At 41.7% G+C, this 6000-nt stretch overlaps 1 protein-coding gene and 1 long non-coding RNA gene across 2 annotated transcripts in view; one reads left to right on the plus strand and one right to left on the minus strand.

Moving 5' to 3' along the window:
- The window catches only part of MMD (monocyte to macrophage differentiation associated), a 90666-nt gene that overhangs the window by 38848 nt on the left and 45818 nt on the right, over positions 1-6000 (minus strand). The window lies entirely within an intron of this gene.
- LOC109392350 (uncharacterized) overlaps positions 1-6000 on the plus strand; it is a 187178-nt gene that overhangs the window by 27782 nt on the left and 153396 nt on the right. The gene's annotated exons all lie outside the window — the stretch shown is intronic.

Here is a 6000-nt window from a genome sequence, read left to right on the forward strand (position 1 = left end):
CGGGCGGCCAATCTGCACCCACAGCTGCGCGGCGGCAACGCTGCCATTCATTCCAGCAAAGCCCGGGCGGAGGGGGCGGGGCCTCGCGGCGGGGGCGGGGTTAGGGGGAGGTGACAAAGGCTGGAGGGGCGGTGCACTTCTATAAAAGGTCATGTTGGCGCGTGAAAACGTGTGGCAGCGGGGGAGGAAGAGAAATTGTGAAGGAGTAGGTGAGCCAAGAACCTTAAAAGCAACTGTGAAGGAAATAGCAACACACAAGAATCCCTCTCGACATTCTTAGTCTTGGCTCTGTGTCATTCATGCATTCTTCATCATTCACTTTTCCATCCCTCCATTCATTTATTCCTTCATCATTTTGAGGGCCAACTCACCCTAGACTATTGTGGGAGGTTCCAGGGAAGATTTTAAAACCTTTCCTTGTCTGTTAAGAGATTGAAACCATTGAAGCAGTCTTACTTTCAGATTCAAAGAGAACCACTAAAGTGAAGGGGTGAGGGGTGAGGGGAGGGGGGGTGTGTGGGGGGTATCCTCGACTGGGTCCCTTTTATGTTGTGCTCCAATTTATTTTATTTTATGTTTATCCAAGCAGTTTCCAAATAAACCAAGAAGTGGCTTTGAATCAGGGTCCAGTCGCTGAACCTAAACTCAGAGGGCTTGATGGATGAGAGGTTCAAAGGAAAATGAATGATGGGTGGTGACTTCTTGGTCCTTTCCCTTATCATTCCTGGAATTTGGGTGTGCTCCCCTTCAGGTATTCTGTCCACACCTATCCCCCCACACCCCAAACTGGAGACTCTCAGAGGGACATAAGACCAGCCTGTTAGGAGTGTTTTACTGTGTGCACAGTGGAGCCTTGAAAAGTTGGGAATTCTTTCACCCATAATTCTAGTCTCCTTTCCTTTAACATCTTCCAAGTGGCACAATCTAGAAAGATGCTTTCCATGGTTATTTCATTCATTTCCCCTAAGAACTGCAGAAGATAGGCACTATCTTACTCATTTCACAGATAAGAAGGCTGAGAAGTTTAGAAACTTGCCAAGGCAAAACTAGGATTTGTACCTAGCTTTATCTAACAGTCAAGCCTTTCAGTACAAGAGACTGCCTCTCCCTAGGTTTTAAAGTAGTATGTCTCTTTAAAAAACAACTTTTTTGTTTTTACTACATCACACCAGAAAAATGAGCACAGATTGAAAGTTTTCTAATCTGCTCTGTCCAGCCACTGGGCTAAATGAATTGGGGGCAGGAAAGGTTACAAAGGAAATAACTAATAAAAATAGATTAAAGTTAATGGTATAAAATAACATAAGAAGCATTTTAGAAAACAACAATAATGAACCAACAGATGCCAGGTCACATCCTATCAATGACTTAGGAATGTGCAGTGTGGTGGAGCTAATTAGGGAAAGAGGCTTGGAGGAGTAGGAAGTTTGGATACGAATTTTGAAAGAAATGATGGGGCATGACTTGGCACAGGCTTTCATAATGGGCAGAATGGCTCGAACAAAGATGAGAAGTGGTTAGTATGGGGAAAATTTGTGAGAGGCCACCTAGGTTTGGAAACACCAATGTGAATGGTATTTACCCAAGAAAAAAAAATGAGTGAGATGAAAATCAGATTAAATTGATAGATTAAAATACCTTGACCTACAGACATCTCTTCCACAGAAATGCAGGAATATTAACTGAAAGTGGCTTTTTAATACCATAGGATCACCAATTTAAATCAGTTCTGTTTGTTGGTGCAACTCTCCCCCCCAAAGTAAAAGCTAGTCTCAAAAGGTAAAAATACAAGAAACAGCTTTAGCTTTGGATTAATTATGTAAACACCTGCCACATTTTTTTTTAGTGAGGTGTCCTTTTGAATCTATTTCTGAAGCGGAATCCCGAGTATGTTTGCAGAAAAGAGAGACTAGATTCGACTAAGAGATTAGTGGGTGCAGTGGAGCAGAAGAACGTGGAAAGTTTTTCACATTAGCAGAATGTGACATTTTTGTTGATCTCAGGGATATGGTTCTTCTTTCTGCAAAACTGCAGACACACATTTACATGGGCACGACCTGTGCCTACAAGAAAGGATTTGCGATGGAGCAGACACCCGCCAGCTCAGAGGAAACTCTTGGGAGAACACCTGCCCTGCTGGCTGAGGGACACACAGTTCCTGGACAGGATGCTGACTATTCTAGGAAGCACCTGGAACCTAGTTCTCTGGCTGCTATCATCCAATCAGAAAGTAGCAGCTCTGCTCCAGATGGTGATTCCAGATGCCCCAGAAGGTTGGCTGAACTTTTGATTGCAAGTCTTGTTCTGTGGCTGGCGTTCAATCGGTCTCTTTACAAATATGACAAAGGAAAGCAATTATTAAAATGTAAATGCTCCCAACCTTTCTCCTCTGAAAAGAGGAATGCCATCTTTTCCTACTTAGTCTTTTGCCCACTCGTATGTTGAAATCCTAATGCTGCATGTGATGGTATTAGGTGGGGGCAATTAGGTCAATCATCCTCCTCATGAATAAGATTAACGCCCTTGTAAGTGAGGCCTGAGAGAGTTCCCTGGCCTCTTTCACCAAGTGAGGACACAGGGAAAGCTCAGTAGTTTGCAACCAGGAAGAAAGCCTTCACCAGAATCTGACCATGCTGGCACTCTGATCCCGGACTTCCGGCCTACAGAACTGTGACAAAATAAATTTCTGTTGTTTATAAGCCACCTAGTCTGTGATATGTTTATAAGCCACCTAGTCTGTGATATGTGATATGAGCAGCCCAAATAGACCAAGACACCTGATCTTTGAGGAGTACCTGCCTCCTTCATGCCCAGTTCCTGGACTTTCCTGATGAAAACAATGGGAAACAAAAGAGATCTGTAGAGAAAGGAAAGGCCTTGGTAGATAGGCTATATTGATCTACACGATGAAGATGAGTAAGAGAAAAAACGTGTCATAATCTAGAGGATATTGGTAAAGGTATTTTGTGAGGTGGGGAGGAATTTAGCGAAGTAAGAGGTTCATAGAATTGTGAGATATGAGAATAGGAAAAGAATTGTGAGAAGTTTTGCTAAGAGTATGAGTTGGATACCCTAATATTTTCCAACAAGTAAAGTCTGGAATCCCTTCTTTATTACTCTTGCAGTTTGATTGTGTTTATTGGAAAGCGACTTCTTTCATTGACTGGACCAGATGGAAAGGGAGATACCATGGTTACACAAATTCAATTTTTTGAGTGCCAAACATGGTCTTGGAACTATTATATCTATTGGAGCTCATTTTATCCTTAATAGTATCCTGTGACATAGATAATGTCATGTCTGTTTTATAGATGAAGAAGTGAAAGCTTTGAGAGGTTTTGTGAGTTGCTTCAATTTGTAAGTGTAGATAAAAAGAGGTCAAGATTTGAACCCAGGTTGTCTGACCCTAAGTCCAGGGCTTTTCCCCTTCGCGCCTCGCTGGAGTTGGTGTCAGACAGCCTGGCCCCAAGCCCCTTGCACCTGCTGTATGGGTTTCTTCCCCCTGGAGGAAACACAAACCTCAGTGATTCTCTGAAAGCACAGACAAGTAATGTCAATTGTTACCAAAGTTCTTGTGACTATGGAAGAGAGTATTACATTGTGCATCCCTCTTAAACATCTGTGTCCCCAGAGTTCTACATCCTATGGGAGCTGCCATATCTCTTCCCTGCAAACAATCCCATTTCCCATCCAACATTTCTTCTCCACGCCAATGGGGAAAACCCTCCACCTCGAGAAGGTCTGTCTGCACATTTTTTCACGCAAAGAAATTTGGTTTTTCTCTTTTGGCTTCTCTCATTCGCATCCCCAACAATTACTCTGATGAGCAAAACCAAAGATCTTCATGGGGATCAACCTTCTTTAGAAGATACAGGAAGGGAAGGGTTTGAAAATAACTAATAATGTATTCTTTTTCTGTATCACATATTTTGAGCATATAGGCGCCAGACCTAAAGTTGAGTAAGATGCCCTATCCTCAAGGAAAACTCTAGACAGTAGGAGAGAAAAACAATTGACCATAAATCACTGTTTAGTGTGTTAAGTGCTCCGATGAAGTATTGCTCATGATGCTTTAGAGGCGCATGATAAGAATCTCTAAAGGTATTAAGATGGGACACAGAAGGGGGCCTTTGAAGAGGAGATGACATTGGGACTTAGTGCCCAGTGATTAGATGAGAGAGAGAGAGTAAGCTGAGCAATAAAGAACTTGACATTCAAGGGAGAGACAGCACGCATATGCCAAAGCATTGTATGTTTGAAGATCTGCAATTCCACGTAATACATGGGAAAGGCATTTGTGGAGAAGTATAGTAGATGAAGATGGAGGGTTAAGAAGGGCTCAGATCAAACAAGGGACTGACATGCTAAGCCAAGGATATTTGGAGCTTATGCTGAAAGCGGTAGAGACCCATAGGAAAACTTTAAACACACAAATAAGGTGATCAGTTTCTTATTTAGAGAGATCTCTGATAACATTTGTATGGAGAGTAGACTGTAGGGGTGCAGACAAGGTTGTTGGTTGTCTATATCAGCTCTATCAAAGAACTTTCAATGATAAAAATGTTCTATGTCTGTGCTGTGCAAATACCAGAAGAGCCAACCACTTACACTATTGAGCATTTGAAATGTGGCCAGTGCATCTGAGGAACTGCATTTTTACTCTTTTATAATTTTGATAAATTTAAATGTAAATAGCCACATGTGGCTAATAGCTACTATATTGGACAGCGCTGCCATTTTCCTTTTTATCTGTACTAATAGAAACCCCAGTTTTTAAGCTGAGCATGCAGCTGGCCAGAATAAAGACCACATTTTCCCAACTTGCCTTATAGCTAAGTGCAGGCCATCTAACTAAGTTCTGGACAATGGGATATGAGCTGAAGTGCAATTTCTGGGTTATGCCTCTTTCTCCACTGGCTGAAATATGAACATGCAAGAGAGAGAGGCATTTGGATCAGGGATCAGAGCAGAGCAGTAAGAGTGAAGGAACCTGGGTCCAATGACTTTGGTCCAGGGATGCTGTGCTGGTCAGAGTTTTAAGCACAAGAGAAATACATTTCTATTTCATTTATACTTCTCACATCAGTTTATCCTACCAGATACTGTGAGTGAAGCTGGAAGTAGAGTGACCAGTTAAAACATGATTAGAATAATCCAGGCAAGAAGAGATGGAGGCCAGAACTAAGGCATAGCCATGGGAGTGGAGTAAAAGGAACCCACCTGAGAAGGATGAAAGCAGTCTTTCTACAAAGCCTAAATCAGTGAAAACTCAAGGAAGAATACAATTCCATCCATGACTGCTTCTGTGAGCATTACATTAAACTCACAATTCAGTACCATTTAAAAATAGAAATCCAATGAGTATAGAGAAACAAAAATAGGACCTATGCTCTTCCCCAGACCAAGCTCACATCTGCTGCAATATAGATATAATTAAATCAGTGTAGTACCCTGACCTATTCAGAAATGGAGAAATCTTTTTATTTCAGACTAAATGAAGGGAGGGCAAGCTAAGAGCTAACATGCAGTACAAATTCTAGAATAAATTTAAAATGTGTATCTTGTGCCTGTGTTTTGTGTCAACAAAAATGTTGACAAGTCTTAAGAGATGCCTTCATGAAAAAATAAGATTCCCTTTAAACTGCAGTATGTCCATTGCTTGGCAACAATTTCCTAAAGCCCAATAATATCTTGAGCAAGTTTAGCAAGTTTCAAATTCTTTCTTTTCTACACTAAATCTTTGCCTCAAAAGCCCTTTCTTCGCATACAAGTTGTAAAACAGTCTGGTGGGATACAGTTTGATTACGACAGATCTTACAGGACTTAGAATGAATAAGCGAATGATTATTTGTCAAGCACAAGTTCCTATGCCAGGCATTTTTGGAGGTGAGAACTGCATAAAACTCTGTGCACATAAGGACTCTATCCAAACGCCTGCACTAAGAGACTGGAACAACCAGTCTTCTTGCACAGCTTCTAGCAGCCCAAGGCCTTGTCCCT

This window comes from Hipposideros armiger, unplaced genomic scaffold (assembly GCF_001890085.2).
Source record: "Hipposideros armiger isolate ML-2016 unplaced genomic scaffold, ASM189008v1 scaffold_327, whole genome shotgun sequence".
In the NCBI taxonomy this organism is placed as follows: domain Eukaryota; kingdom Metazoa; phylum Chordata; class Mammalia; order Chiroptera; family Hipposideridae; genus Hipposideros; species Hipposideros armiger.